Source organism: Periplaneta americana, chromosome 14 (genome assembly GCF_040183065.1).
Source record: "Periplaneta americana isolate PAMFEO1 chromosome 14, P.americana_PAMFEO1_priV1, whole genome shotgun sequence".
Taxonomy (NCBI): domain Eukaryota; kingdom Metazoa; phylum Arthropoda; class Insecta; order Blattodea; family Blattidae; genus Periplaneta; species Periplaneta americana.
In genome coordinates, this window is record NC_091130.1 from 92,882,969 (window position 1) to 92,907,503 (window position 24,535).

The 24,535-nt window shown below is 37.6% G+C and overlaps 1 protein-coding gene and 1 non-coding gene across 2 annotated transcripts in view; both read left to right on the forward strand.

The window, feature by feature from the left end:
- The window catches only part of Gprk1 (G protein-coupled receptor kinase 1), an 881,497-nt gene that overhangs the window by 483,763 nt on the left and 373,199 nt on the right, over nucleotides 1-24,535 (forward strand). The gene's annotated exons all lie outside the window — the stretch shown is intronic.
- On the forward strand, nucleotides 16,382-16,458 carry TRNAY-AUA (transfer RNA tyrosine (anticodon AUA)). The gene has a single exon. It is a non-coding gene; the product is annotated as a tRNA-Tyr (tRNA).

The window sequence follows — 24,535 nt, forward strand, 5'->3', positions numbered from 1 at the left end:
ACATACTGAGTGCGTGCCACTTGTTCCAGGGAGTACACATTCCTTTGGTTTGAGTTTGAAAATTTTTGAAAATCCTATTTTGATATACGGATATTCTCTTGAAACACTGGTAAGTTTTCTTAACATTACATAGTATTAATCTTTTCTGTTTGTGAACTCTCTTTCCATCTTCTTTAACAATTCTTTTTGCCAGCCATAACCCTCCTCACATCATCAGAATTATAAAATTGAACAACTTTCTCTACTATAAATATTCCCAAACTTTTTCCCGATTTGGGATTAGGAGTAACCAAAATCCCCTTTTCTGCTCCTGCTTGTTTAGAAATTCATATCATGTGAATGGTGATATTAAAATGTTGTTGAATTTTACTGTAGGACCAACTTTAAAAAATTGTAATATATGTATTTTGAGATTTCTGTCGTCTGTTTCATGAAAGAAGTTAATCAGTTTCTGTATTATATCGGAATTATTTGAATTTTTAACTGAAGTTGTGTCTTCTGTGATATGAAATATTTTATGTTTAAGTGTATTTGTAACTTTCTGCAGTTTTGGATATATTTTTAGATAATTTTGTCTTCTTTATTGGCGATTCTCAGTCATCACTAAGCTCTCACACGTCTTGAATATATTATTTTTAAAGTTATTTCTTACTCGAAAGCAACCTGAAATCAGCGTAGTTCTATGTAAAATATAATAGATTATACTTTCTTTTTGCATTTTTAAAGTACCGATAAGCTGTTATAAAATAATTGTTTAAAAAGTAACCCTCTAAAACAACACTAACAATAAATAAATTAATATAATATTCCATTTGTTCCCATTTCAAATGACACCAACACTTAGCGTTTATGATGCATAGAATCTTAACAATAAGCATTTTCATACTGCGTCGTACATGAATTTGTCATACAATTAAAAGAGTATAAGTAGTAAAATATTAAAGTATGATCCCAGAAAAAATGACAGACCTCTTATTTTGATTTGCAGAACATATTTTAGAAGATTTAAGCAAATACTAAATGGTCACGTTTCGTATACAAGTGTTTGATTTGACATGCACACTACACAACACGATACCTACTCCGAAAGACTTAGGAATTATTGTTAGATAAATTAAAGGGAAAGTGCTAAGTGTTGAAGGGACATTACGTGCTATTAGAACTAGAGGTTATCTGTTTATTTACGTAAAGTGACACTGCACCAGTGATAATGTATTACTCACTCTCGCTGCGGCTATCGCAGCTGCATGCTCCGGCGCTCGGTCTCACTCAATCCGATCCTTCCCACCCGAGCACACCATCAGTAAATTATTTGCACAGCGACTTCTTATTCGAATAGCATTCAAAAACCAACGCAGTTCTACGTAAAACATTTCAAAGAATAAAATGATATTTTTTCCCCCTTTTTAGAAGTAAGTCCCTGATTTATAAAAACGTATTTTAAAAATATAACCCCCTAAAAGGGGCCCATTTTATATTTTGATTGGACACTAAAAATTAGTATATAATACTGCAATTATTGCACTTTAAAATGATAAGAATACGAAATTTCTACGGTTTATAGAATCTTCAGTATAACCATTTTCATAATACGTTGCATCGTAATTTACGGAAAAAGTAACATTTAATAAATGACTAAATAATTGTGTCAGCCCGAAAAAATTACACCAGGGTTATTTAATTTAATCAATAGAATATATAAAAAATGGAGCAAATACTAAGTTGTCATGTTTCGTAGGTGTTCGATTTGACATGGAATGACTCATGTAACAACTAGATTGCAAGATAGTAAATCTGACAAAAGTTGTTTCCGTCAGAGCTTATAAGGCCCAGCAATCTGGGTAGGGTATATATGATTTAGGGTTACATCTACCATCTGTCGAAAGTGTACAGGATTTTCATTAATTATGTAAGGCAACTTCATTATGTTATCAATGTGTGTATTACAATTAATCTTTCATTCTCATATTTTTCAAGTAATAATTCCCATGCAATATCTAATCCTTCTTCAGCAATTCGAAAGTGTTTAATTATTTTGTTATCTTCATTTTGAATGACAGATTGCAGGTAGTGAAATTTCTGAACTTGAGATATGTTGACATTGTTACCAACACGTAACAAAAACGTTTCTTTAAAACTAGCCATTGGTTGTAGGTGACCAGTGAAATTTGGAATGGATAACTGCGAAAGCTTTACTGTAGTATATGTCTTTTCTTTGTTAACATAACTTGCTTGTATACACTTTAATTTGCATTGCAAAAAACAGATAACCTGATACACCTCTCTTCGATCTGTTCTCATTCGCCTTTCTCTGTTTCTGTACTCCCTTAACGTATTGATTCTAAGGCTAGTTGTATCTCATTAAACTTACTCCAGTTCGATTCCAAAAAATTGTAACCTCACTTCTAGCTGAGTAGGTTGTGGGTCATTATCATAATTATTCATGATTCGTTGTAATCGTGTGAAAGCAGACTTTACTGCTCTATGAGCTATAGTTAATTTCTTCACTTTATCTTCTGCCATTCTTATTTGTTAACGATATGACAGGATCAGTGGATGAGTATGGATAGGAAATCGGTTGCCATGCAGAATACCTGACGCAACGAATCGCAGTTTAGCGCTGCAGCTCGGTTGCCGTCGTCTTCGAACCGAAGACTCCTTGATGCGTTGATTAATAGAGTAAAACTGCACTTGAGTTGAGATCCATAGAAGTCAGTTGTATTAATTTCACTGTTCATGGACACTTACTTACCTTGTTTGGACCTTTTTAGCTACTTATATTGCATATGATTAATTTGTCACTGCGTTTAGGCTACTTGATTCATACATAAACGTTCGTAACTTTCCTCGCGGTTATCACAAGTTCGTAGTTTAACCTGCATCGATCATAAAATATGAAAGTCTTCAGGTAAATGTATCATTCACTCGTAACGAAAATTTCACTTGTCATTTTTCTCCATAACTTATGTGCTCGTTTTCATCTCACGTGTAGATGCACTTGGATAACTTATTCTTGTAACCAATTAGAATGCAGTCACCATGATCACCTTTGTAAGACTTCACTTTTACTTGCATTCTTGAGAATTCCTTTGAAACAAATTATCACATATGAGTCTTATGTATTTAGTATGTATTTAGTGTTTAGTAATCATGTTCATTTATCGTTGGATTTCGCGTACTGACGTTATGGCAACTTATTTTATAATCCGGCTTGAGGATAGCCCAAAAATGTAGTGAGTGAGCGATGATGAATCGTGTCATGCTTTTTACTGACGTCATCTTAATAATTCCCAAGTTTGACTGAGACATTAGGTTTGTTTCAGCAAGCAATTCAGAACTCGTTCCGAACTAATACCGAACTTCTTTCGACGCATGCGCCAGTCACGTACGAGTTAGAACTAGTACGGGATTTTACGTTGTTGGAACGTTTGTTGAACTGTTCTTTCAAGGTCTTCGGAGTTTCTTCTTACAATTTACAAATGACTTTTAAGGAACCCGCAGGTTCATTGCCGCCCTCACATAACCCCTCCATTGGCCCCTATCCTGTGCAATATTAATCAAGTTTCTATCATCATATCCCACCTCCCTCAAATCCATTTTAATATTATCCTCCCATCTACGTCTAGACCTCCCCAAAGCTCTTTTTCCCTCCGGGCTCCCAACTAACACTCTATATGACGTATTTCTGGATTCGCCCGTACGTGCAACATGCCCTGCCCATCTCAAACGTCTGATTTAATGTTCCAAATTATGTCAGGTAAAGAATACAATGCTTGCAGTCTGCGTTGTGTAACTTTCTCCATTCTCCTGTAACTTCATCCCTCTTAGCCCCAAATATTTTCCTAAGAATGTTATTCTCAAATACCCTTAATCTCTGTTCCTCTCTCAAAGTTAGAGTCCAAGTTTTCACAACCATACAGAGCAACCGTAATATAACTGTTTTATAAATTCTAACTTTCAGATTTTTTGACAGCAGACTAGATGACAAAAGCTTCTCAACCGAGTAATAACAGGCATTTCCCGTATTTATTCTGCGTTTAATTTCCTCCCGAGTGTCATTTGCTGGTTGTGTGGAAGAGAAGGCCTTACGGCCTTAACTCTGCCAGCTAAAATAAATCATTATTATTATTATTATTATTATTATTATTATTATTATTATTATTATTATTATGTATTTGAAGAGTCCACTGCAAGAATGATGGATGTCACTTTCTTGTCGAAAATGAACCAAGACTGTCAATGGATAGCTTAAGACATATAGAATGTAGCTACATACAGAGTTATATAGCATTAAAACTGATAGTCATTGTCCAGTAATGATCGGAAATTCACAGTTAAGCTTTGAGCGCTAAGTATTTCAAACGTTCAATTGCTTCTCCTGCAAAATGCATTCCAAATGACATCCATCATTCTTGCAGTGGACTGTTCATTTGTTACTGATGCTCCAAGATATTTGAATTTTTCCACCTCTTCGAAGGATAAATCTCCAATTTTTATGTTTCCATTTCGTATAATATTCTGGTCACGGAATCATATACCGTACTTTGTCTTTACGGGATTTGTTTTCAAACCTATCGCTTTACTTGCATAAGTAAAATTTCCGTGTTTTCCCTAATTGTTTGTGGATTTTCTCCTAACATATTCACGTCATCCACATAGACAAGAAACTGATGTAACCCGTTCAATTCCAAACCTGTCTGTTATCCTGAACTTTCCTAATGGCATATTCCAGACCGAAGTTAAAAAGTAAAGGTGATAGTGCATCTCCTTGCTTTAGCCCGTACTGAATTGGAAAAGCATCAGATACAAACTGGCCTATACGGACTCTGCTGTAAGTTTCACTGAGCCACATTTTAGTTTCTTCTCATATTAAAATTACATTCATCTTCGTAACTTAATTAGTCGTAAAATATATCACTATCACCTACCAAATAACTCAAGATTGACTATTTTTTTAACCTGCCTAGTCCGAATCATTTTAATCATAACCAGATTAAACCATTTATGCAAGCATCAATAGGACAGAATTCCCAGTTATGCTCTTTATCGAGAACCAATTTCACTTGTTCCGAACGGGTTTTGAAGCACGTTGGAACAAGGACCTGGGAATTCAGTATCGGTTCGAAGTCGGTTCTAGTCTTGTTGGAACACTCATTGGGCTACTGTGCGTGAGCAGGCAGTTCAGAATCGATTCCGAACCGTGCTGGAACAAACCTATTATTGCCAATACATCAGTGAGAATATAGTGTAGTCAGTACATAGTGTTTCACAAAACTTCTTATGCATGAACATCTACATATTTTCCTATATGGTACTACATAAAAATCACAACTTTACTCTTGATTGAAAAAAATATTGAGAGATCATACCAAGAGTATACTGCAGTGCAAGTATAGTTATACTTGTTCAATGTTTTGTGTGATAGTGAATAGAGAAATCGCTGAGTGATGGCATAGGGAGCGGCAGTGTTCCGTTGAAAACAACTCCAATATGATTTTGTACATCACAAGTTCCGTGTGGAGTATCCGGGAGTTGAGCCCAAAACTTTCGGTATGGAAGACAGACGTTCTAAATTTGGACTATCCAGACCTGAAATCTTTGAGTTGATTTTCGCTGCGTAGCCTATCCTTAGAAAACGTATCCTGTGAAACTTAAACTCTTATGCTCACGTGCATCAACGGCGATTAGTGTCACCACCGGTTAAAATTGCCACCTAATCCCTGGTTAAGCATTTTTACAATGCATCGACCTTGGTTAGAACTTAAATAGGAGGTTAACGACGGTAATCTCTAACCGCCCATATCCGAGCTGTTAAAGGAGATAACTAGTCATTAGTAGGCCAGATCCACAGGTGATTATTTCAAAGGCGATTATTATTGTACAGTAATTGAATTTCGCCATGTATTGTGGGTTCCTATCACCACGGCATGGCTCGTCCTCAGGTTGCGGATAGAGGAGATGGCCTCCAGATATGGAGGGTAACTGCAAATATATTGAATAAACAGTCGTGGACAGCCGATAAGGGTGTTCTCCAGCTTGGGGGTTGGGCGAAGGGCTAACAAACCATCACCGTAAAGAAACAGCTTGTTACGAAGCCAAGCAATAAGCCTCGGAATGGGACTGATTTTCCGGCATGACCACAGCAAAGGAATAAGGTTATGAGATTTGGTACTTGGAACGTAACTAGTCTTTATAGAACAGGAGGGGTAACATTAGTAGCAAAAGAACTAGCTAGATATAGAATAGACTTCGTGGGAGTACAATAGATTAGGTTAGATGGGAATGGCATATCACAAATAGGAGATTACTTGTTGTATTATGGTGAAGGAAACAGTAATCACCAATTAGGAACGGGATTCTTTGTTCATAAACGAATAAAATCACCAGTAAAACAGGTCGAATTTAGCAGTGATAGGTTATCGTATTTAGTACTTAAGGGTAGATGGTGCGATATCATAGTTATAAATGCTCAAGCCCCTACAGAAGAGAAAGACGACCATATAAAGGATAGCTTCTATGAGAAATTGGAACAGACATTTGATCAGTTACCTAGATATCACATGAAAGTTTTATTGGGGGATTTCAACGCTAAAGTAAGACGCAAGGATATTTTTAAACCAACTACTGGAAAAGAGGGCCTACACGTAACTAGTAATGGCAATAGAGTTAGGTTCGTCAACTTTGCGACATCAAAAAATTTAATTGTCAAAAGTACAACATTCCCCCATAAGGATATACATAAATATACTTGAACTTCTCCAGACGGATTGACACAGGACCAAATAGATCAAATCTTGAGAGATAAACGAAGATATACTAGTTTAGCAGACATTCGAACGTTCAGGGAGCAGACTGTAATTCTGACCATTATTTGGTAATTGGATAATTAAGAGAAAGACTATCAGTAGCCAAGCGAGTAGAGCAACAAGCTAATATTAATAGATTCAATATTCAATTAAAGAGCGAGGAACGTAAGGAACGCGTTATCAGTCCGAAATTTCAAATAGGTTTTGTGCATTAGCAACTTCCGACGAAGTTGAAGAGTTGGATGTTAATTGTGTGTGGAAGAATATCCGAGATAATATCAAAATTGCAGCTGTGCAGAGCATAGGTTATTATGAAACTAAGAAAAATAAACCAGGGTTTGTTGGAGATTGTTCCAATTTAGTAGACAGAAGGAAACAGGCAAAATTGAAATTCTTACAGGATCCAATTGAGGAGAATAGACAGAATTATTTCAATGAAAGACGGGAAGCAAGTCGTACACTTAGGAAGAAAAAAGGGTTTACTTGAAGGGAAAACTGAATGAGGTAGAAACAAATAGTAAGAATAAAAACATTCGAAATTTTTATGAAGGTATAAAGGAATTTAAAAACGGATATCAGGCTAGGGTAAACGTGATCAAGGGTGAGAATGGTGACTTGCTTGCAGATTCTCAGTCAATCCTAAACAGATGGAAAAAGTATTTTGGACAGCTACTAAATATACATAGGCCAAATAGAAATGATCAGAACGAAATTGAAATACAAACTGCTGAGCCATTTATACCCGAACCCTCTTCCTGAAATCGAAATTGCGATAGAAAATCTGAAAAAAGTACAAGTCTCCAGGTATTGATCAAATTCCAGCAGAAATAGTGCTAGAGGGTGGAAGCGCATTATCTAGTAAAATTTATAAACTTGTACTTGCTATTTGGGAAAAGGAAATTGTACCAGAACACTGGAAGGAGTCCATAATCATACCTACTTTTAAGAAGGAGGATAAGACTAACTTAGTAACTTTCGAAGAATATCACTTTTGTTGACGCCCTACAAAATTTTGTCGAATATCGTTTTGAGAAGATTAACTCCGTATGTAGATGAAATTATTGGGGATCATCAGTGTGGTTTTAGGCGTAATAGATCGACTATTGATCAGATTTTTTTGTATTCGACAGGTATTGGAGAAAAAATGGGAGTATAAGAGTACAGTACCGTAATTTCCCATAACTATGGTCCAGGCACCCAACTATGGTCCAAAACGCATTATGTACTACTTTGTCCCCCAAGAGTTTGGTGTTTGTCATTTAAGGCGCCAATGTGATGGAATTATGTTCCCCATAGATGCTTCTATCTACCATTACACGTGGCAATGATAGGGATGCTTAACAAGGTCAGTGTGCATCGTTCTAATGAATGTGTGAAGACACGAAATCATTCATTTTGTGATTGTCTGTTTTATTAACCTCTCCTCTGTAGAACTGGTACGTTATAGATATATGATTTTTTGTACAATTAAACCTGGCTATACAGAGTGTTTAAAAAATCCGGGCATAATTTCAGGTATGTATTTCCCACATGTAGACAATCAAAATAGTTCATTACAACATGTGTCCGGAAATGCTTCATTTCCGAGTTATGGCCTTCACAACATTGAAATTCACCGGAAAGGTTTTCTTTCCGCAGTTAGTTGCCTTTACAGCAGATGTTCATAATGTCCACCTCCTGCTTGAATACAGCCCTCATATCGATGTCTAATGGCCCTGCGAACACGATCCCAAATTCCAGGAGTATTGCGTATTTCCTCACAATCTGCCACAATTCTATTCCGAAAGGATTCCAAATCAGGCACCGGAGACGAATACATCAATGATTTTAAATAGCCCCACAAATAGAAATCGATAGGGTTCAAATCAGGAGAGCGTGGAGGCCAAGCAATTGGGCCACCTCTACCTATCCGTCGATCAGGGTACTTCTCCTGGTTCGAACGATGATCCAGCGCAGCATTGCCGTCCGCCTTACAGTACATGAAGTGCACTTCTGCCACCTGATTTGAGTACCTGTCGCACAGTACGACGCCAAACACAACACTCAATGTATCCTTCGTCTCGGAATTAACTTTCAGAGTGTCCTCTTTTTTATATCTTCTGTCACGACACATACCTGCGGGAAGAAAAACGTTCCGGTGAATATCACTGTTTTGAAGGTCATAACTCGGAAACCAAACATTTCCGGACACATGTTGTAATGAACTTTTTGTATTGTCTACATATGGGGAATACATATCTGAAATTATGCCCTTTATTTTTGAAACACTCTGTATAGTGTTTACTTTCACGTAATAATTACACTAGCAGAGGTTAACGACTCTGCGTGAAAAATGTTTAACCTCAAGGCTACAAGTCAGTCCTCAACTATGTACCACAATTTTTCGTGGACCATAGTTGTATTTCATTTTGAAATATTTGTTTCAATAAAATGTGATCAATGTGATTATTTACTCGTACTTCTGAAAATAAGGCATCTCAGTATTTTCTAAAACACCATTTAACATTATACATAGTCAAGTAAACAAAGAAACAGCCTGTTCCAGCATCAATATTACTAGCACGAATGATGGTCCGGTAAAACGAAAACTTCAGGGTAGAAGGAAAACAACCGTCCCTGTAAGTGACTATGAGAGCGATGAAATTGAATTGGATACAGATTATGATGTTTCCGGTATTCTCTCCATATTTACAGTGAGTCAGATATGGAAAAGAAGACGAAATCTGTTAAATTAATGCTAAAGGCACATAGTTATATGGTAGTTACTTATGAGGAGGAATTGTGGCCAGGGAAAGTTTTGGAAGTGAAGAACAATGGAGCTGTTGTTTCATGTATAGTAAGAAGCGGAAATTACTGAGGTGGCGAGAAATGGAAAACATTTTATTCTATAGGAAGGAAAACATAATAAAAAAACAAATTAAAGACCCCCAAATGCGTCTCGAAAAAGGGAGATCTATTTTCAATTTCAGATTTACAAGAGAAGTGGGGATTCAAAGAATCGAAATAAGCCTAATGAATGTAGTTCTCAGTACGATAATTAAACATTATCAGTGAATTTATGTGCATAATATTTTGCTAAGAATGTGTTTATTTTGATACCGTACTTTTGTTCTTCAATATCCACTCACCTGCGGAAAAACCGGACCAACTACATTTTCCTTAAATTTTTTTAAATTGTAGGATTTTTTAAAATAATTGTAGGTGTGCTGAGGTTCATTTAGTTATTCATTTATTTTGTGATACGTAACAATGTAATACTGAATACGTAATAGCCAACAATGATCTGAAAAGAAGATTCGTTCTTATTGTAATATTGTGTGTAAACTTCTCGGACTCATTTCGAGATAGGCTGAAGATGTTTACAGACTGGTAAGCTCTTTTGAGGCAGTATTTGAGTACTTCATTGTATACAAATGTCACTAAGTCCTACCGATTCAGCAAAAGTGGTTGCATTGATAGAAGGTTGGAATAGTCAGCGTTATGTGGCTGCAGTTCTCGGGATTCCTCGATCGACCGTACAACGAGTGTACCATCGCTTTAGAGAGACAGGAGATTATTCCAGGAGACCCGGTTCAGGGAGAAAACGAGTAACTTCGGCTCGTGACGACCATTTTATTGTCCTAAACACATTAAGAAATCGCAATTCCACAGCTATTGAGACCAAAGAACCTTTCAGAACATAAGACAAGTTCATGTATGTGAGAGAACTGTAAGAGAACGTCTGGATGAATGTGGGCTGATTCCAGAAGACCAGCTAAAGGCCCAGAATTGCTCCAGCAACATCAGGATGAACGATTACGTTTTGCTCACAATCATGCTAATTGGAACCTGGGGGAGTGGCGACGACTGCTCTTCATAGATGAAGCGAGATTTACTTTACAGATGGACGTGAAAGAGTGTGGAGAAGGAGGACGTTTTTCTTCATGTAACTTCAGTTCACGTGTCAGTTTTCAAGGTGGATCAATAATGGTATGGGGTGGCATTTCGTTTGAAGCTCACACAGAACTTGTGTTCATTAATGGAGGTGCTTTGACTTAGCCTATTGGTGGAAAGTTCCTGTTAATGCATGAGAATGCTTGCCCTCATGCTACAAGAATTGCGGATGAGTTCCTTCACGACATTGGATTGAATAGGATGACATGGCCAGCAAGAAGTCCTGACATAAACCATATTGAACATATGTGGGAAATGCTAGGGAAGCGAGTTTAGAAGTCGTCTAACTCCTCACAGCAACTTACAGCAGCTCCGAAATGTTCTAAGTAAAGAATGGAATAGAATCGACCAGACTGACATCCAGAATCTGATCGAAGGGTTGAATCGGCGAATGGTAACAGTCATACAGTCACGGGGAGGCAATACTCGCTATTACCAACATCTGTGTGGCCACAAAATCAGTTGAACATTTGGAAGAAAATTTATATAATTTGTAAGTGTTTTTTTTTTTTCTGGGAAGCAATGTTTTCTTCATTTCATAAAGGATTTTGTGATTATCGCCTCATAAAAAAATTGAAAATTTAGGTGGCCCGTTTTTTTTATGTACTTTTCATTTATTTTTAATATTTCTGTGCTAGATTATGTTTCTACCCTTAAATTAGAAACGTAATGTATTGATTTACGAATAATTACAGCTCCAGCTATAGTCCATTCAAGCTTTCAAGCATGAATATATGAGTGGACCATAGTTGGGCAGCTCAGAATACAACTATGTACCAATGCTTATTTTTGCAACACTTGTAATTAAATAATTTCAGACACATATGTCAATTTTTATTTAATATACACTTATAAGAGTCCGAATCCAAAATTTCACTTAATCTGGATAAATAGTACTGAATATACAAAGAAAAATCTGACAAATGTGGACCATAGTTAGGGGAAACTACGGTACATCAGTTAGTCATAGATTTCAAAACGGCATATGACTCAGTTAAGAGAGGAGTTTTATATAATATTCTTATTGATTTTGGTATTCCGAAGAAACTAGTTCGATTAATCAAAATGTGTCGTAGTGAAACTTACAGCAGAGTTCGTATAGGCCAGTTTCTATCTTCCAATTCACTGCAGGCTAAAGCAAGGAGATGCACTATCACCTTTGCTTTTTAACTTCGGTCTGGAATTTGCCATTAGGAAAGTTCAGGATAACAGACATAGTTTGGAATTGAACGGGTTACATCAGATTCTTGTCTATGCGGATAACGTGAATATTTAGGAGAAAATTCGCAAACGATTAGGGGAAACACGAAAATTTTACTTGATGCATGTAAAGCGATAGGTTTGAAAGTAAATCCCGAAAAGACAAAGTATATGATTATGTCTCGTGACCAGAATATTGTACGAAATGGAAACATAAAAAATTGGAGATTTATCCTTCGAAGAGGTGGAAAAATTCAAATATCTTGGAGCAAGAGTAACAAATATAAATGATACTCGGGAGGAAATGAAACTCAAAATAAATATGGGAAATGCCTATTATTATTCGGTTGAGAAGTTTTGTGATCTAGTCTACTGTCAAAAAATCTGATCTGGATACAAGATCCCACTATTGTCGTAGGGGTTCCCTCATTGTTCCTGCCAGATTTCCACAATTCTCCTATGACAGAAAGATGAAAGCTTATCATAAAATATATATTAGGGGGAAAATGTTCTTCACTAGGGTCATAAGGATACTTACATCTGAAAGTCTTAGAATCAAATTCATATTATGGAAGGTTGTTTAGTCAACTGTCGAAGACAGGTTTGGATCCCACAAGTGATACCAACAAGGCATCACTCTTGAGGCAACTAGGTCACGAGATAATGAGGTGCAGTGACCAGTTCCTTTCCCCCTCCATTGCATACATCGCTGAATAAATAGGCATATTATATTAATCAGACTTTAGATGTATACAAATAGTTCTTCTTCCTCTGACACATATTGTCAAACGAGATGTATTGCCTGTTAATAGATGTAACGTACGTATCAGCCAGATGTCCCACGTCGTAGCGCCGTGGTCTGAGACATCCAGGCTAGAACCTGCGTTACGGACTCCACGCTGGCTCGAGTCCTCATGGGGGAACAAATTTTCTCATGAAATTTCTGCCAGTGTGTGGGACCGGTGCCCGCGCAATATCATGATGGACTTGGGGAACTACGATAAGTAGCGAAATCCGGTTGCGAAAGGCAGCTATAACGGCGGGGGGGGGGGTCATCGTGCTAATCACACGATACCTTCATGCTGTTTGGATGATCGTGCACCTCTGCTTCGGCATGTGAACGTGAGACAAGCAACCGGCTGGTCGGTCTGGGACCTTCAAGGGCTGTGACGCCACGGATTATTATTACATATCAGCCAGAACCTCAATCAGAGGTAGTGGAATAACTAACTAAATTTATACCATCTCCTTGAAAGAGGCAAAGAAACACAACAAATCAAGTCAGATAGTAGAGGAGCGTATCCATCCTGAGATGCACTGTAAGCTGCATAACGACGACTTTGCTCGGATCGATCGATACTCGCTCTACTAGTTGACTCCGCATCGCTGTAATCCGTATTCAACTTGGTGTGTGGCCCAAATTATCTCCCCGCGCACCTTAACCATATTTACGAAGAAACGAAAGGTTTTTTTGAACTGAAGATATTAAAAAATAATAAACTTCGTTAAAAAATAATAACATTCGTTCTCCAGCCTAAGGTTTTTCCGTTCTAAAATCGTATTCTGTTATATTATATCATGAAGGTTACCTGAACGTTAGTCTATATAATTGCAATTGTACAACTAACGATATGTCCATGTACTACTATTAGTATCCTTCATTATCATCAGCAATAGCCAGATACACAGAAGACATGACGAGACTCAAATTGAAGCGGTTGCTCGCGTCCATCTTGAGGCCAAAAACATGGTGATAGCAGTCTATGATAGAACTTTTTCAGTGCGTGATTTTGCTTACGTGTTGTTGGTTTTTTTTACTAATGTTTTAAAAATAATTTGCGACATTTTTTTCTATTTATTTTACAACAATAGAGTTGTTTTATTAATAAAATAAAATGTGTATTAGGGTCGTATAGGGACATCTCGGCACGCTAAGGAAATATGCTAATTTTGGGTCCAATTTATGCAAATTCTTATTTTTCCCTTAATATGTATGCATATGTTTCCAGTACATTTCACATATCTGATCCCAATATGATCATTATATATATATATATATATATATATATATATATATATATAATATCGATGCCGAAGTCATTTCGACATAGTATGACAAACATAGAAAAACACTTTAAACCTGACATTTACAACACAAATTTTGCTCCTAAAATATAACCTAAATATTATACGTATAATACTCTTACTCACGTTGTTCATATGTGAATTTTTCATCGGTGGCATTTTCCACTCATGCCTCGTGAAACCATTTTTAGCATTCTTCAACACACTGAAATCGAAGTCCTGTAGCATTGTCGTCGTAGTAATACCCACTATACGCGGCACAGTAGGTTTTATTTGGATTGTCCAGATTGATGAACTAGATTCCTCTCCATACACGCCGAGCATTAGGCCTAGATGGCTTCCATGTGTGGAAAAGCCTAACTTATATTTGCTGTTTAATATCCTTCAGCTGTTTCCTATAGTTTTCAAACGTTATTACGTCTTAGTCTTGAAGTTTTTTTACCCCACTAAATGAAGTGTTAGCAGCGGAACTGGTGACAGTTCCTCAAAGTATGAGTGGGTGAGGAAGTAGGCGCAGATAGTGTCTGTGGTGTTCTTGGGGAGTGGTAATGTTTTCTTCAACGCGAATTTCGCATCAATTTTCGGCTAGAACCAGGTCGTACTCAAACATTTTATCCTACAGTACGTCAGGATGCCATTTCTCTTACGTCATTAATTGTTAATCCATATAGCTTTCAGAATCAAGGCGAAGGATATGCCGAACTGCCATGTTTGTATCGAGAATTGTGACTTTTCCTATTTGTCCGATATCAGTGATAATTAAAATATTAAATTTAATTAAGGTACGTTCAATGGAAGATGATTAGTTTCATACATCGAGACAGACAGACACACAGAGAGAAAAACAGATCAACAAAGTGGCATTAAAAAGCTCTGTGCAGGATTGCGAACTCTCTTAAGAAAAAATATACATAACTTTTGACAGAGACAGCCACTCAGATCTTCTAAGAAGGACCATAATCGAAATCGACAAATCTCGAGATCTCCCCAAAACACAGTGTCGAATCTCTCCGAGTTACTCCTTCATTCAAAAGACGAAAGCAAACCCGAAACAAAGATAATTTTTGTACGATAATCACTTTAGCGCTTTTACTAAAATATATAAACTTACATACATACATACATACATACATACATACATACATACATACATACATACATACATACATACATACATACATACATACATACAATAACTTGTGCTTCTGCTATTGTCACGCATGTCCAATCAAATTACAATAAACTAAATATGGTGTATTATATTCCATGACCGAAAAGAAATGTGTAACTCACATTTATTGTGTTTATTGCCTTCTGTGAACGCAAAACATAAGTTGAAAACACGAGATTCAACACACAGATTGCAAACGCAGTCAACACGAATCTCATTTGGTTCGAACTGTTTTCACTAGGAACAGTGCTCGCAATGGCTACTTTTCTTAAAAGTGTCGATATCTCCCAGAATGACTTTGCAGTTTGGTATATTAATGAGTCAAATTAATGAACTAAGTTTATATGGTAACACTGTACCATTAAAAATTTGAGTAAGACGACTTTCATTATTTTTAAAAGTAAAATTAAAGGAGCAGGGCACTCCCAGATAGCAGAAAAACGTACCGGAGTGACGCCCTTCCTCGACTACACCGTGAAGGCAGTAATTCTGTATATTTTATACTAAGTATAAGAACTGGACATGTTCTTTATTCCAGCTGTAAAGCAACCGTAAGAATATTATGGAATGAATAAATCTATCTGTCTTGGCTGAATTGTTGCAACCTACAACTGCACAACCAGGCATATTAACGTAATAATTTACATACTTACATCCTTACAAATGGCTTTCAGAGAACCCTTACATAAGCCGCTATCGCTTCCTATCCTGAGCAAGATTAATCCAGTCCCTAGCATCATATTCCACCTTCCTCAAATCCATTATAATATTATCCTACCATCTACGTCTCGGCCCCTTCAAAGGTCTTTTTGCCTCAGATCTTTCTTTCTACTACCAGAAAGCAATTTTCATCAAATCATGGTCCCTTTCCCTTAGTTTCATAATAACCTCTGCTCTGCTCAACTGAAATTTTTATATTTTTCCACATGTATCACATATTCATTATAATAGGCTACACATTGGCTACTTCATAGTAGTCGTGTAATATTCAGTGAGGTAGGCGAGACCTCATATATAATGAATATGTGATGTATTAACTGTTAGCAGTTGTCACAAACTGATGTTGAATATGACCATAAAGTCATTTAAATATGCGCTCCTGCATATTTGACTTACATTGTCTAAAGTGCAGGTAGTAAGGCCGTAAAACATTACGAGAGGAGTTCGGCTGGCACCGTGGATCGTGTCCCGGCATAGCTCAGTTGGAAAGAGCACTCAGCGCATAGAGCTGAGAGGTCCCGGGTTCGATTCCCGGTGCCGGAACGAATTTTTCTCGAATTAAATGGTGATAATTTTCCACATGCTATTAATATCTTATGGGGCGCAATCCTGGTCACTCACCAAGAAACAGACGTAAAAATTAGGAAGATGCCTAAGAAGAATGGAAAGGAAAATACCCGGAATAAGCCTGAAGGACAGAATCAGAAAGGAAGAAGTACGGCGACGAAGCGGCGTAGAGGACGTGGTCACACTCGCTAATAGGATGAAGTGGCGCTGGAGAGGACACGTGGTACGAATGCATCCTACCAGATGGGCACACACGGCGACACTGTGGGATCCAAGAATTGGCTGGAGAAATCGTGGACGACCGAGAACCAGATGGGGGGACGAGTTCAAGTTGCAGCTAGGAGGACTGTGGACCAGAATAGGACGCCAAAGAACACGTTGGAAAGACGCAGTCAACCAAATTTGAGCGGGAGCAACAACCAGTGCTATTGAAATTGAGGACAAAGAACTAGGAATGTAAATAGACCATCAGGTCGGCTCTTCTGATGGTCAAGACTTGAGCCACCCCTGCCCAAGCAGGAGGCCTTGCCCCACTGGGGATTTACGGCTTTTATTATTATTATTATTATTATTATTATTATTATTATTATTATTATTATTATTATTATTATTATTAATATCTAACTCCTCAGCTTCGTGGGAACTTCCTAAGCGGCAAACCTATTTGAAATTTCAACCTGATAATTGTGCTTTGTTTTCTCGTCTTTTAATTTCGAAATATTTATCGCCTAATATTAACTTGTTCTACTCGCTGCCTACTGCTATTCTTTCTTTTAATTTTCCAATTACTAAGTAATGGTCAGAATCACAGTCTGCCAATCTGATGAATCGAATATCTACTAGACTAGTATATCTTCGTTTATCTATATTGATATGTTCGATTTGAATGTGTGTCAGTTCATCTGGAGAAGTCCAAGTATGCCAGTGTTTGTGTACATCCTTATGCAGAAATGTTGTACTTTTAATAATTAAATTTAATGATATGACAAAATTGACTAACCTAACTCCATTATCATTACTAGTTCCGTGTAAGCTTTTTTTTTTCCAACAGTCTGTCTAAAAATATCCTCCCGTCCTACTTCAGCATCGAAATCCCCCAATAAAATTTTCTTATCTACACGTAGGTAACTGAACATAAGTGTGTTCCACATCCTCATAGAAACTATCCTTTATATGATCATCCTTCTCTTCTGCAGGGGCGTAAACATTTATAACTCTGATGTCGCAACATCTACACTTAATTATTAAATACGATAACCTGTTACTTATAAATTCGACTTTTTTTTACTTATGATTTTATTCTTTTATGAATAAAGAACCTTGTTCCTAATTGATGATTATTGTTTCCTTCCCCATAATACAAGTAATCTCCTATTTGTGATATGCCATTCCCATGTAACCTAACCTCCTGTACTCTCACGAAGTATATTCTACTGTATATCTAGCTAGTTCTTTTGCTACGAACTTCCTGTCTATAAAGACTCATGGCATTCCAAATGAAAAATTTTATTACCTTATTCCTTTGCTATGGTCACAACAAAGAATCAGTCCCATTCCGAGACTTATGTTGGGGTTTCGTAACAGACTATATTTTTACGGTGATGAGTTGTTCGTCCAACCTCCAAAGTTGGAGAACCACCCCTTATCGGCTGTCCGCGACTTCTTATTCAATATAACCCTTCATATCTGGAGGCCGTTTCCTCTATCCGTAACCTGAGGACGCGCCATGCCCTGGGGATAGGGACCCACAATACATGGATTGACGTAACAACATAAGTAAATTTATGAACATATTTCCCTGCATCGGTATGAACTGCAGGCGGAATAAACCTGTAAAGTAGCGAGGAGAAACCACAATATGAGATACTTATGTTTTATACTAGAAAACATTAGAATGGCGCAGCAAACGTGTCTTAACACCATGTGTACAAATACACTGTTATCAGCTTTTTGGCTGCCGGTATCACGTGACCTACTCGACCAATAAAATGAATATAGCCTACTCTATTGTCACCACTCATGAATGGAGTCACTGTAAGCCATTCGGCAATATATCTCTGTTGTTGATCTGTGGAATCACGGTTTTTCCCAGATCACGTATAGATTGCTCATTCTTATGTTAAAATCGGTTGCACTTTGAAGAGAACAAGCGCCAGGATCGCCGCCCCGTCCGCCGTAAACGAACACGAAATTGCAGTACAGTCGCTAATGCAACTCGAATGGGAGTTATGACGTGACTCCTTATGTAACAACTAGATAGCAGCATAGTAAACCTGACTGTAGTGTGAATACAATGTAAAAGGTCAATCTAACTCAGAAACAGTTTTATTTCTCGTAAGCAAGATACAAATCAATTAACAACAAACCGTTGCCATGGAGAGCTAAAATTTTCATGGCCCACTCCGTTGTGTAATGAACATAGACGTAGGCCAGTTGTGAATTCAGAACTCGGAGCCCTACATGTACTTCCCTCCCAGTGACGTTGAGTCACGAAACTTTTCTGGTACCAGGATAAGTTCTGAATGGCGGAGGATTTGAAGGACTTGGTCGTTGATGATCTGAGGTCTTGTTCCCATCTTCTTCGGAGAAAACTTTATAGAAAGCTGGCTTAAGTCTTTCTGTGGAAATGGTTTTAGAACTCCCGTGAATATCGACTTCGAACACGTAGTCAGATATCCAACGAAGAATTCTATAAGGTCCTTCATACGGTGGGACAAGGGATCCTTTAGTTGCCACACGAACAAAGACATGCGTAAACGTATATAATGTCTTATGCTGAAAAGCTCTTCTGTTGCAGTGGTGAGCAGCGGGGGTCGATCTGACAGTGCGCATTAACTGTGTTTTTCAGCGAAGGCTCGTTGCGACAGTTCGATTTGGTCGTCGACGAAAAACTCTCCCGGGAGTCTTAGCGTCGTTCCATAAACCATTTCTGCGGGCGAAGCGTCACAATCTTCTTTGATGCTGGAGCGCAAGCCAAGCAGGACAGTTGGTAAGATTTAGATCCCGTGTGACACATGATAACAGCTTTTAATGGTCTATGCCAACGCTCTATCATGCCGTTTGAGGGGGATGAAAGGCTGTTGTGCGTATTTTTGTAGTACCAATGAGATTACAAAACGCTCGAAAAATAGCAGATTCAAATTGCGAGCCCCTGTCTGTTGTAATAGTGGCAGGTGCGCCGAATCTTGCGATCCAAGTCCTAAAGAATGCGTCTACAATAGTCTCTGCAGAAACTTCAGATATCGGGACCGTTTCAGGCCATCTTGTGAATCTTTCTATCATTGTCAGGCAATACTGAAAACCTTGGCAACTGGAAGCGAACCAATGATCTATATATACGTGAGCGAACCTCGCGCTTGGCATGGGAATGTGCAGGGGCACATTTTTGTGGTGACGACTTATTTTACTTCTCTGACACTGAAGACACATACGAGCCCACAGCATAATTTCTTTATTCATTCTAGGCCAAACAAACTTGCGCTGTTGCTTTCTTAGTTGCTTTACCACTAGGGTGAGACAGGTTGTGAATGTTATCGAAAACTTTCTTGCGAAGACAAGGTGGGATGTAAGGTCGAATGACCTGCGTCGAAACATCACAATAAATTTCTTCCTTTGATTCAGTCAGCGGAATATTTGTTATTGTAAGCTGGTCGAATCAGATTGAAGATGATGTTGAAGTTCTTCATCAGCAGCCTGTGCACCCATGAGTTCATCTGCGGATATTAGCGTCGGCATGTCTATGGCACCTATACTTGACAAACAGTCTGTCACAATGTTGTCTGCACCCTTAATGTGGACGATTTGCGTCGTAAATTGACTAATGATATCCAAGTGACGGAGCTGCCTAGGCGGAGCTTTGTCTGCACTTTGATTAAAAGCATGAATCAATGGTTTATGACCAGTTACAATAATCAGTCTTCATCCTTCAACCATACAACGAAAATACTTAAGGCTTTTGTAAATTGCTAACAGTTCACGATCATATGTGCTGTATTTAATTTCCGCATTGGTATGCTTCTTAGGGAAAGAACCCAACGGTTCCAAGGTCAATCAAACTTGTAAGCAAGATACAAATCAATTAACAACAAACCGTTGCCAAGGAGAGCTAAAATTTTCATGGCCACTCCGTTGTGTAATGAACACAGACTTAGGCAAGTTGTGAATTCAGAACTCAGAGCCCTACATGATAAAAGTTGTTACCGTCAAAGCCTATAACGCAGAGCAGTCTGGGTAGGCCTATATATTATCTAAGGTTTTTACCATGAATCCTATTAGAGATGTCAGTCTGTTATATGTGATCAGGGATGGACATTCAAATGCAGCCCTTTTTCAGGGCAACGTAATTTTCGCAGTATGTGTTCAAGAAACATACAATTCTGAGTACAGCGCATGCATTATGTCCAGACACTCCCCCACTCTTCCTACAGAGCTGCGCACGAGATCGGATGAGTCTACTTACGAATTATAGGGAAAGGGTTACTCTTTGCCTTGAACTCGGTAGACACACGCCCGACCTTCCCTTCTACTTTTATCCCCTCCACGGAAACGTTGTTCCCGTACTGCACATCGCGAGTGTCTTGACAAAATGCATAAGCTGTAACACACTTTCACATTGCAAAGATGTAATAATAGGCGCTAATAAAAACACAGTCGTGGCAAGGGATCGAACACGGAGCAATATTAAACTTTCAAATTAATCTATGGAACAATGATTCAATATTAAATTTTGTAAATTAATACAATATTAATTAATTAGATAATTAAGCTCCCTTTATGAAAAGGTTGCCAGGTTTGACAAAATGTATTATACATATATAATTTGAAAAACACCACTAAAAGATAAAAAGATTTAGACTACATTTGAAACGAGATTTAGACTACATTTGAAACGGTTAGAGAATCGAATATACAGGGACATCATTTTATTTTTACTTCAATTTTTATTGTACCTGAGTTTTTGAATGTACTTCACTCCCACCCCTTCTACTAGTAAACTTCCAACCGTTCACGACACAGAGCCGAGGGCGCGTAAGCAGTACTTAGTGAGTATAGTACGTTCCAGAAATATGTTCGCGTTTTCCAGTGACGAAAGAGCTTTCAATATTGAATCATATTTTCGCACAGATACTGTCGTCCGTTTGCCTACGTCGCATCCCGGTTTCCCCCACCTGTTTTTGTTCGCCCCTCTGTAAAGTCTAGTAGCTGGGCTATCTTAGCTCTTTTCTGAAAACATTAATTTCTGTTAGAAATTGGACGTCTACGTAATATTATACAACTCTTTAAAATAACTTAAATAAAAGGGCCTCGTTAAGTAATTAACTGTCACGCGATTCCCCCCACCTTTCTTTAACCCTGCGACAAAACCACTTGAACGGACAGTAGATAGCATTTCTGAGTAATTTTATCTTTTTGGATCGGGCAGAAGTGAAGATTGAATTTACAGTACGTAAGGTACTCTTTTATAGAGTAGGTACAGAATTATTTCAACATGAGTTACTAGTACGAAGGACGAAACTGGTAATCGGAATTAGGTACAGTAGTCTATTGTGCGATAATATGCACAAAAGAACTGAAGCCTGTATCGAAATGAACAGCCACCATTTTCAAAAATGTGTTTAAATATCCATATTATGATTATTTTTCAATTTAACTTCATTCTCTATATTGTATGCTAATGTGCTGTAAGAGTATAATATACACTGCATAATTAATACGTTCGAATGGATAGCTCAATTCGTGAGTAAAAGCACTAAGTGTTAATACAGTACTGTATTTTGATTAAACAAAAACCTAATGAAAATTATCAAACTAAAAATTCCGATATTTCCTAGTTTACATAAATGGATGAACTACTTTTCTTCCCTCCAATACCTAGTAAAGTGATTTGTATTTTACGCCATTATCATCGAACTCCAATCGTGGAAGGGGTAGCAAACGGTATTTCCGGTTTCAATCGTTAATAGAAAGGTGTAGCCAGGATAATATAAAACAATGTTAGTAAAAATAAAATGATGCCCCTGTATAAAATGTCAGAAAAATGTACATCTAAGTAGCATACATGCTCATTTGCAGGTAAGCAAGGAATAATAGTATCATCAGAAAAGTTAGAATGATTTTAATGCCATATGCAGCGAGAAAAATAATTGCTATGGATTACAAGTGATGAGTGACTGATGTTAAAGTGATGTTTGGGACGTTTACACACGTTTGTACAATGTTTCTTACTGACAATAGAAATGGATAATTAGTTATGTAGCCAATATGTTAAACTCGGTATTATGTTTAGAAAACGTTCGTCACTGTGCAACGAAGCAAGCGGAAGCAAAACGGGTTACCTTACGATAGCGCATGAAATAGGTCCATCATGGGGTGAGGTATAAACAAACCACTCCTCCATGATCAGTCGCCCACGCATCTGAACACACGCTCTCGCCATGAAACAATAGGTACTAACAATACCATCCCATCGCATCTCCTCATACTCATCCTCTTTAACAATAGCCCTGCCAAGACTCTGGAATTCGTTATCTGCTAGCACAGGGATGTCAAACATCGCTCTCGAGCTGCGAACTGCAGAGCCTTCACTCCTCCCTTACCATGCAACGGTTGAACACAGGTAGCAGACAGACCGGCCGAATGATTGTAAACAAAAGCGAAACTGCGGCGGCTGGTACTTTGATAACTTTTATACATCTTACCAATTGATTAGGAACTCAGTTTAGATTTGCACTTGATGAACTCTGATAAACAAAGAATGTAGCCTACATGAGGATGAATTATGATGATGATGATGATGATGATGATAATAATAATAATAATAATAATAATAATAATAATAATAATAGAGTTTTATCCACTAGGTCATTCCATAAATGTTGTTCGTTAGTGACGGAAATAAATAATAATAATAATAATAATAATGTTGTTAATATTATATTTAAAATATCAACTTAGTCTGTATGTGCTGCAGCAGTCAAACTTCAAGTTCAAAAACGTAAACTGTTTGATGTATAAAATTAATTACTTTCAGCGTAACTTGAGATTTGTTCATAGTTTTTATTACAGATTCAAAAATATCTTCTACTCGAGTTCGATCCTTTAGTGAAATGACATCTACAAGATTCCCATGAACATTGAAATCTGAATCGACACTCATGAATATACTGTAGCTAGCTGCGCCGTATCTTTCCGGTCGGTAGTTATCTCCCATTTATGATAAGTGCTCTGCAAAAATATTACGAGACAAACATATAGATTTAAAATCATTACCGTATTCCGGACATGTTCCTTTTGCAACAGCTGTGAGACAGCCTTTCACAAATTCTCCGTCAGTAAATACGAGTAGCTTTGAAGCCTTTGAAATAATTTCACAAATTTTGTAGCTGGCACGAAGCAAGCTCGTTGTACTAACACCCGATGATGACGGGAAGTTTACTGAATTCAATCTTGATTTTAATTCTTCTACAGTCTTTTCACGAGTGAAACCGGATAACTTTTCTGATCCTTAAGCTTCAGCATGACGTGTAGAATTAAAATGCCTTTTAATATTATGATGGCCAATGTATCCAAGTTCCTTTCTACATATTAAGCAATGTGCCTTTCCGTCGTTTAAGATAAATAAATATTTATCCGTCCACTCACTATTGAATCGTCGTTCCATATCCATACCACCCGCCGGAGTTGATAAACACACTGCGTACAGAACACTGCTACAGCGAGCTAACTGACTGTCGTTTCAGCTCAGCTATGGTAGGAAACAGTATTAATCGTTTCACAGTTTGAGAGCGCTGTTCGACATCCCTGTGCTAGCATCAGGGACTGTTGAAATAAAACTGAGTTCAAACGCAAACTTACTAGGCACTTGGTCAGTAATTGAGACTCGTTCAGACATGGTTTCTTGTAAATAGTTCTCTTAATCTATCACAAAATATCTCAATATATGGTAATTTCATCACTATATAGAATTTTGTTATTCTAGGTTTAATTTGTGGTGGAAAAATTCAAATATCTTGGAGCAACAGTAACAAATATAAATGACACTCGGGAGGAAATT